General features: G+C 36.3%; 1 long non-coding RNA gene across 1 annotated transcript; it reads right to left on the bottom strand.

Moving 5' to 3' along the window:
- Positions 1–548: 548 nt before the first annotated feature.
- On the bottom strand, positions 549–1,733 carry LOC128286560 (uncharacterized). The gene is made up of 2 exons (XR_008277167.1): positions 1,648–1,733; positions 549–832 (listed from the first exon to the last, which is right to left on the bottom strand). It is a non-coding gene; the product is annotated as an uncharacterized LOC128286560 (long non-coding RNA).
- Between the last annotated feature and the right edge of the window lie 8,178 nt (positions 1,734–9,911).

Below are 9,911 nucleotides of genomic sequence, written 5' to 3'. Positions count from 1 at the left end.
TCCCTGAATTTAGACTCATATATCCATCCATGGATTTATTTCTAGAATTTTTGGTCGGGCCAATTGGTACAGTTTATTAGTAAAAGTCACCCATGTTACAGGGATCGACTGCTCTGACCTTCGCGCGTTACAACTTGAATATCTCTCTGTACAGGGCTTTAATACTGGTGCCATTTGTTTCTAATGAAACTAGACTCAAAATGGAATCTGCAAATATAAGGCATGACTTCTAATTCTTTCTGGATAATTTATAGTAAATTTTTAAAGTCGCGACAGGGGACCCAGAAACCGTTCTGGCCCTGTCGCACGATAACTTTAATATCTCTTAACAAGTAACTCCTATGAGCATTTCGTTTCTTCCATATGAAAGTAGACTCATCAAGGTTCATTTAAATAACTTATTCACTATTTAATACCATTCCTACAAATTTTGTGATTTTTCAAAACCACACCACTGCTGCTGCCAGCATCTGTTTTCAAGGTAACCTTTACCTATTTCATGATTTCCACGATTCAATTGCCCCTCTTTGCATACATAGCACAAAGTGTGATCATGATTAACCATTCCAATTGCTAATCTTCTCAAAACAATTCTATACCCCATAATGATCAACATACAACGATTATAGTATCATACCAAAAACGTATATAAGCCATTTTCGCATGGCTATCCAAGTTTACACAAAACCGAAAGGTACATGGCCTTCAACAATAGGGTAGTCCTATACATGCCATTTCAAGGTTCAACCAAAATTATACCAAAATGGAGGCTTTGATAGTGTAGATGACTTCGACTTTAATGATCCCGAATCCGATCGCTAACGAGCAAAATCTATAAAACAGAGAGCCAAAGCAACGGGGTAAGCATTTTTATGCTTAGTAAGTCTCAAGCAATAAAATCAGCTTTAACTAAAGCATTACATTCACATAGCCAAATGAATCATTTCATTAATACACATTTACATAATCATACTTACTTCACACTTCATCATTATATACTTTCACAAGATATCAACCAATTCAATAGCTGAAAACTCGTTAGTCGATTGAGCGAATGTTACTCAAACATATCGACTTCTCCAATGCACATATAAACATACCTTATCCTTTGGGCTTTTCGAGCGTACTAATTAAATTTATTACAGCAACCAACGCTCACCTCCAGCCCAAGCTTCTTCGGAATACAACCGGATATAACCACATGCATGAATGCCTTCGAGTCTTAGCCCGGATAGAACGACTTGCAGAAATGCCATCGGGTATTAGCCCGGATTTAACAACTTGCACGAATGCCTTCGGGTCTTAGCCCGGATTTAACAACTTGCACGAATGCCTTCGGGTCTTAGCCCGGATGTAGTCACTAGCACAATTGCCTTGGTCTTAACTCGGATATAATTACTAGCATAAATGTCTTGGGACTTAGCCGGATATCATTCAATTGCTCATGCACACACATACATCAATAATCATTACACATCCATGTTTCATTTTCGTTACTAAGGCTCAAACACAAACATATCACTAGCATAATCGCCTTGGGACTTAGCCGGTATCATTCAAATACTCATACACACATAAATCAATAATCATTACACATCCATATTTCATTTCACATAATTCGAGTAGGGTCATTTCTTGAGGACTTACCTCGGATGTTGTCGAACGGCTTCAACGGCTATTCGATCACTTTTTCCTTCCCTTTATCGGATTTAGCTCCCTTTTGCTCTTGAGCTTAACGAATACAAGTAGAAGTATTCAATATTTCTATCAATAATGTTTACTAGTCAATCACATTCGGCATCTCATATCATCTAACTTTATTATAATTTATCATTCAACCTTTGAACCAAAACGCCATTATATGGCCACATATACATACATCCATATATTTAAGCTCAAGAATTTTAACATAACATCAAGTGCTCAAATTACTCATGTGACCGATTATACATGGTCAAAAATACACAAAATCAAAAATAATTTCAAGGTTTTTCACACTATACATGTACTAGGCCGAATGTACATGCAAATTTCACAACATTCTTCAACAAATTTCTTCTCTAAACAAACATATTTATCACTTTCTTCATAATCAAAATATCATGTGCAAACATATATACACATATAGGTGTAAGGCCGAATTTCAAGGTGTCCATAACATCCAAAACACAAATTTTAACTAACATGCAAGAAGCATAAACCATGCTCATGAATGCATCATGGCCGAATACATCACAATCATGCCCCTTTCAACTTCGGTCATGGTTAAACAAAAAAAAAAACTCAATGTCTTACTTAAGATTGCTACAAAGAAGTTTCAAGAGTAGTCAATCCATCATTGCATGCATCATTAACAAGCTTCACATTTAGCATGCAATGGCTTTAACCCAATAACAACCTTGGCCAAACACCATTTCCATGGCATAACAAGGATTTGAACCATGGCTAACATGAACATCAAGTTAGCAACTAAAACATGCATGAATCTCATGACACAACCTCATACATACCTTAATCTTGATGCAAGTTTAGCCAAATCTCCTTCTAGATCTCTTCTAAGCAAAGGAAATGAAGCAAAAATCTCTTCTTCCTCTTAGGAATTTCGGCCAAAGGAAGGAGGGGAAAAGATGAACAATTTTTTTGTTTTTCTTTCTTAGTTACACGGCAATGGGGGAATGTTACACTCTCACACACATTTTTTTTTCATTCTTTTCTTACCCATGCTTATTTGTTTATTATTTCTCCCTAATGGCCAACAAAACATGTTTCATGACATGTTTAGCCCATATTTCTTTGTCATGGCCGGCCATCACTTGTAAAAAGGGGGATATTTGACATGCAAGTCCATTGTTTTGCATGCATGCTTTACTTAGTCATCACACAATTCCCTATCGTACTTTCAAAGTTTACTACTAGGCCCTTTCTAGTGAAATTCACATTTATAACACTAAATCAATCACCAAAAATTGTCACACATGAGCACACACATATTATAGGCATCAAAATAAATTTTAAATTATTTTTATGCCTCGGTTTTGTGGTACCGAAACCACATTCCGACTAGGGTCACTTTTGGGCTGTCACAACTCTCCCCATGTCAATTCACATATTATAAGCATAAAAATAATATTTAAATATTTCTCTGACTCAGATTTGTGGTCTCAAAACAACTATTCTGACTAGTGTCTAATCGGACTATTACAATTCTCCCCCTTAGGGATTTTCGTCCCCGAATATCTTACCATTGAACAGATTTGGATATTCCTATCTTATAAAATCTTCGGGCTCCCACATAGCCTCTTCAACACCGTGTTGATACCACATCACTTTAACTAATGGAATTTTCTTATTTCACAAATCTTTAACCTCACGAGCCAGGATACAGATCGGTTCTTCGTCGCAGGTCATATCAAACAAAATCTCAATCTGAGATCTATATCGTCGAAGCATTGATACATGAAATACATTGTGAATCTTTTCTAACTTAGGTGGCAACAACAATCTATATACAACCGGCCCGATACGCTTAATAATCTCATATGGCCCAACGAACCTTGGACTCAATTTGCCTTTTCTACCAAATTAGAGTACTTTCTTCCACGATGAGACTTTCAAAAACACTTTGTCTCCAATCTCAAATTCAATGTCTTTTCATTTCAAGTATGCATATAATTTCGATGATCAGAAGCTGTTTTCAAACTTTCTCGGATCACTTTTACTTTTTGTTCTCTTTTATCAAATCCACACCATGAATCTTATTATCGCTGAGTTCAGTCCAATATAAAGGTGTACGGCATTTACGACCATATATCACCACATTTCATACATCACAAGTATAGGCCCATGATCACAAGGTCACCATAAAATCATCCTCATGTATAACTTACTTGTTTATAACCTTACCACATCTTGGTCACTTAATGAACACATCATTCACATAACCAAGTTCCTGCACTTATTCATCACAAAACTCACAAAGCAATACATAGAGAGTCTCCCGTTGAACACTTCGGATCAATCCTCGATACTTGGTGGTTTCAGCACATAGCTCCACCCATCATATAGTTCGGCTCTCTTGTACACATGGTGAACACTTAGTACCACCCATGTGACCTAGCCAGTTTATCTCGTAGCTCTCTTGTCTACATGGTGTCCTTCACTTGGAACCACGCATGTGACCTAGCTACATATATCCCGTAGCTCTCTTGTCTACATGGTGTACACATAGTATCACCCATGCAACCTAGCTACATCATAATGTCTTGTGGCTCTCTTATACACATGATATGCACTCAGCACTATACATGTGACCTAGCTACATACCATCTGTATCATCCAATCTTTCCGAAGGTTCAACCGGGATTTCTCTCTCTTTTCCAACAATTTCACCAATCAAGTAATTATCCACAAACATATTTCCAATATTTTTATAAAATATCATAATACAAGTAATAGTGATGTATTACTTACATATAAACTTACATCTCATTTAATATCAACGCAATATAATTAAATTACACATTGTCTTATTAAAAATCATATGAACTTACAATTTCCCATAATATCCATAATCATAGAAATCACATTTATGTATGATAATTCAATGCACTTCATGTACCATAGACATATTTTTAAATCAATTCATAAACTTGGCACCATAATCATTTAATTTAACATAATTCAATTAATTCACTAAATTTAACTTTCAAATATAAATTACTGACATTATTGTTCTATTATTATCATACCAACTTACATACTTTCAACACCTCGGAGATCATAGTAAATATATCAAATTTACATTGAAACATGCATAAATTAATGCTTATTATACATATGAACTTACCTTGATATTAAAACGGCCATTTTACCAACTTTCCCAATTTTCGATTTTTCTCTCATTCTAGGTTCAAATCTCGTTTTCCGGGATCTAAAACATCATATTTTACTTATTTAATTAATATACTATTCAAAACAGTCCTTAACTCAAACTTTGGAAAAATTACAATTTTGCCCCTAAACTTTTGCATATTTACACTTTTGCCCCTAGGCTCGGGAATTAAACTTCATCCCTTATTCTTATGTTATATGACATGATGATCACTTTTCCCTTCTATGGAAACATCAAATTCTCACTCTAACATATACTTATGACTATTAGGTATTTTTACCGATTAAGCCCTTTTGCTCGTTTTCACTTAAAACCGAGTAGCACAAGTTGTCTAACATAACTTAAAACCTCATATTGTATCATAAAACACCAGAATACACAAATTTTACCTATGGGTATTTTTCCAAATATGAACCCTAGGTTGAATTATTGCTAGCATAAGCTAAATCAAGTTACCGGGACTCCAAAAACGTAAAGAACTTGAAAAACGGGGTTAGAACGGACTTACAATTGAGCTTGGGAAGCTTGAAAACCCTAGCCATGGAGTATCCCTTGGTATACACGTCCATGGTGAAGAAGATGAGAAAAATTGGCTTTTAATTTTGTATTTTAATTCATTTTACCCCTAAATGACCAAAATACCCTTACTACTAAACTTTCCAAAAATTCCATCCATGTCCAATTTTTGTCCATAACTTAGAAATTGGGAAAATTCCTATTTAAGACCTCCTAATTAATATTTCAAATCAATTTCATACTAGAAACTTCTAGAATGCAAGTTTTGCAACTTATTCAATTTAGTCCCTAACTTCGAATTAAGCACTTTATGCATAGAATTTCTTCACGAAATTTTCACACAATCATGCAATCATATCATAGACCTCAAAATAATCATAAAATGATTATTTATATCTCAGATTTTGTGGTCCCGAAACCTCTGTTCCAACTAGACCCAATTTTGGGCTATTACACGAACACCTTTGAAAACTTTGAAAAATGTCGCTTGGAACAGGGCACACGCCCGTGTGGAAAGGCAACACCCCTGTGTGGTTCACACGGCCTAAGCATAAGGGCACACGCCCGTGCCCTGAGCCCATGTGAATTAAATGCTAAATTTGAACCTATAGGGGTTTTCACACGGCCTGACACACGCCCGTGTCCATGGCCCATGTCCCTCACACGACTATGACACGCCTGTGTCTTAGCCTGTTTCTAAAAACTTTGACATTTTGTTTCTGACGTCAGCAACAAATTAGGGGCACACACTAGTTCCCAAAGGCCGTGTTCTCCATACGGTTGAGACACACAGTTGTGTCTCTGCTTGCGTGTTTACTAACATGTATATTGACTTGCAGATTCGAGGTGTAGGGGACACACGGTTGAACAACATGCCCATGGGGCTGATCGTGTCTCACACACGGCCTAGACACACACCTGTGTGTCTACCCGTGTGGACAAATACAAGGCTATTTTCCAAGCCATTTGCCACCCATAGTTGTACACATGCACTTATACATCTCTATAACAAATAACATACTTAATTGAGCAATTGTATGCATCCTCACAACAACACATGCATGCACATGACATTTCTCTCATTCAAGTCCAAACTTACCAAAACACATATAATATATATATAATTGGTTTACCTCCAATTTATCCATTTTTAACATGGTTATCAACATGCCAAGAAATCTAATTTAAATCTTCAAGCATTCATGCCTTACAATAAAATCCACGTCTTCAAAGCATTGGCACATGTATATAAAATTTGATTTACGACCATTCAAGCCATATAAGCAAATTTGCATGGCTACCCACAACATCAATCTATTAACCTTTACAAGCCAATACATTTGACTAACTTCTAAAGACATATTCACAGAGTGACTTAGTCCCTATACATGTCATAAACTTAAAAGGGTTGCATCTGTTTTTACCCAATGTGATAACTTGATAGTGTGATGACATCTCTAGTGATCTCCAACCTGAGCTAGCAAAATTGAACTATAAGAGATAGGAAAGGGAGTGGAGTAAGCTATAAAGCTTAGTAAGTTCATATGAAAATAATAAGCAATTTTATTAATATGCTTTTACCAAATTCTTACAACATGCTCTCAAGGTATTGCAATTATAATTGCATATTATTCCACTATGTAACACCCCGAACCCGAGACCATCGCCGGTGTCGGACACGAGGGGTTAACAAGCCAAGTTCACATATTTTGCCCACCAATTTCCACTTTTCCAGTCAGGCTGGAAAACTGCGTCACCGTCGTCTTAAAAATCATATCTCGAGTTTCAAAACTCGGAAACTGGTTTTGTAAATTTTCCCTGAATTTAGACTCATATATCCATCCATGGATTTATTTCTAGAATTTTTGGTCAGGCCAATTGGTACAGTTTATTAGTTAAAGTCACCCATGTTACAGGGATCGGCTGCTCTGACCTTCGCGCGGTATAACTTGAATATTTCTCTGTACAGGGCTTTAATGCTGGTGCCGTTTGTTTCTAATGAAACTAGACTCAAAATGGAATCTGTAAATATAAGGTATGTCTCCTAATTATTTTTGGATAATTTATAGTAAATTTTTAAAGTTACGACAGGGAACCCAGAAACCGTTCTGGCCCTGTCTCACATTAGCTTTAATATCTCTTAACATGTAACTCCTATGACCCTTTCGTTGCTTTCATATGAAAATAGACTCATCAAGGTTCATTTACATAGCTTATTCACTATTTAATTCCATTCCTACGAATTTTGGTGATTTTTCACATTCACGTCACTGCAGCTGGCAGCATCTGTTTTTAAGGTAGGTCTTACCTATTTGGTAGTCTCCATGAACCAACTAGTCTTGCCATACATAGGTTCATATATGATCATTTTAACCATGCCAATGGCTGATCATATGACCAACATTCCCATTTCCAAGCCATAGCCACATCATGACACCAAATATATACATACAAACCACAATTAGTCTAAGTCGATACTTCACTTTTACGAGCCATTTTCGCATGGCCGTACATATATACATCACAACATATTCAACCAACAAGGGTAGTCCTATACATGCCATTTCAAAGTTCAACCAAAATTTATACCAAAATAGAGGCGTGGATAGTGTGGATGACTTCGACTTTATTGATCTCGAATCCGATTGCTATCGGCGAAATCTATAAAACAGAGAGCCAAAGCAACGGGGTAAGCATTTTATGCTTAGTAAGTCTCAAGGAATATAATCAGCTTTAATTAAAGCAATACATTCACATAACCAAATGCATCATTCCATTAATACACATTCACATAGTCATTCTTACTTCACACTTCATCATTATATACTTTCACAAAGTATCGATCAATTCAATAGCTGAAATTGTTAGTCGATTGAGCGAATGTTGCTCAAACATGTCGACTTTCCAATGCACATATAAACGTACCTTATTCTTTGGGCTTTTCGAGCGTACTAATTGAATTTATTACAGCAACCAACACTCACCTCCAGCCCAAGATTCTTGAATATAACCGGATATAACCACGTGCACAAATGCCTTGGTCTTAGCCGGATAGAATGACTTCGCACGAATGCCTTGGTCTTAGCCGGATGTAGCCACTAGCACAATTGCCTTGGTCTTAACCGGATATAATTTCCAGCATAATTGTCTTGGGCTTAGCCGGATATCATTCAATTTCTCATGTACACATACATCAATAATCATTGGACATACATATTTCATTTTCGTTACTAAGGCTCAAACGCACATATATTCACAAGCATATTCGCCTTCGGGACTTAGCCGGGTATCATTCAATTTCTCATACACACATAAATCAATAATCATACACATCCATACTTCATCTCACATAATTCAAGTAAGGTCACTTCTTGAGGACTTACCTCGGATGTTGTCGAACGGCTTTTTCGGCTATTCGATCACCTTTTCCTTCCCTTGTCCAATTGTGGCCCTCTTAGCTCTTGAGCTAATTCAAACAAATTCAATTTATTAAAACCTCATTGTGCTTGCTTATGGCGAATATGACAAGGAGTTTAAATGGTCATATGGCCACTCTTTAGCTTGAATACACAATGGTCATGCACATTTTATACTACATCAAGCAATTCAATACAATTTATTTGAGCATCAAGGAAAAGCTAAGGCCTTCAATAGGCTACCCAAGGCTGAATATTCATGTACATGTTGAGGTCAATTTTGCACTTAATACCTCACAAAAACAGCATGCATTTTACTAGTTAATGCTTTGCACATTGTGGCCCAAAACTTATAATATAGCATCAAGCACTTATATGTGTGCTAGGCCGAATTGTGCTTGCAATTTCACAAGCATTCTTCCACATCTTCTTCTTTAAACCAATATATTCATCACTTACTTCATAGCCAAAACATCATGTGCAAACATATATATACAATATGAGCATGGCGAATTTCAAGGTGTCCATAGCCATCCAAAATACAAATTTTAACTAACATGCAAGAAGCATGAACCATGCTCATGAATGCATCATGGCGAATATGACAATCATGCTCCATTCAACTTCAATCATGGTTAAACACAAAAGAAAACTCAAAATCTTACTCAAGAGTAGACAATCCATCATTGCATGCATCATCATCAAGCTTCACACTTAGCATGCAATGGCTTTATCACCATAACAACTTTGGCCAAATACCATTTCCATGGCATAACAAGGATTTGAGCCATGGCTAACATGCACATCAAGTTAGCAACCAAAACATGCATGAAACTCCCAACACAACCTCATACATACCTTAATCTTGATGCAATTTACCCAAATCTCCTTCTAGATCTCTTCTAAACCAAGCATGAAGCAAAATCCTCCCCTTTTTCCTTAGTATTTTCGCCAAGAAGTGAAAATGGATGAACAAAATTTCTCCTCTCTTTTCCTCTACTCACGGCAACAAGGGGCATCCAAGCTCATCTTTCTCTTTTTTTTTTCATTTTTTTATGCTTATTTTTATTATAATACTTCCTACATAA

Source organism: Gossypium arboreum, chromosome 13, assembly GCF_025698485.1.
Source record: "Gossypium arboreum isolate Shixiya-1 chromosome 13, ASM2569848v2, whole genome shotgun sequence".
Classification (NCBI taxonomy): Eukaryota; Viridiplantae; Streptophyta; class Magnoliopsida; order Malvales; family Malvaceae; genus Gossypium; species Gossypium arboreum.
The sequence above is the reverse complement of the archived record's forward strand: the minus strand, read 5'-3'. Positions and strand labels throughout refer to the sequence as shown.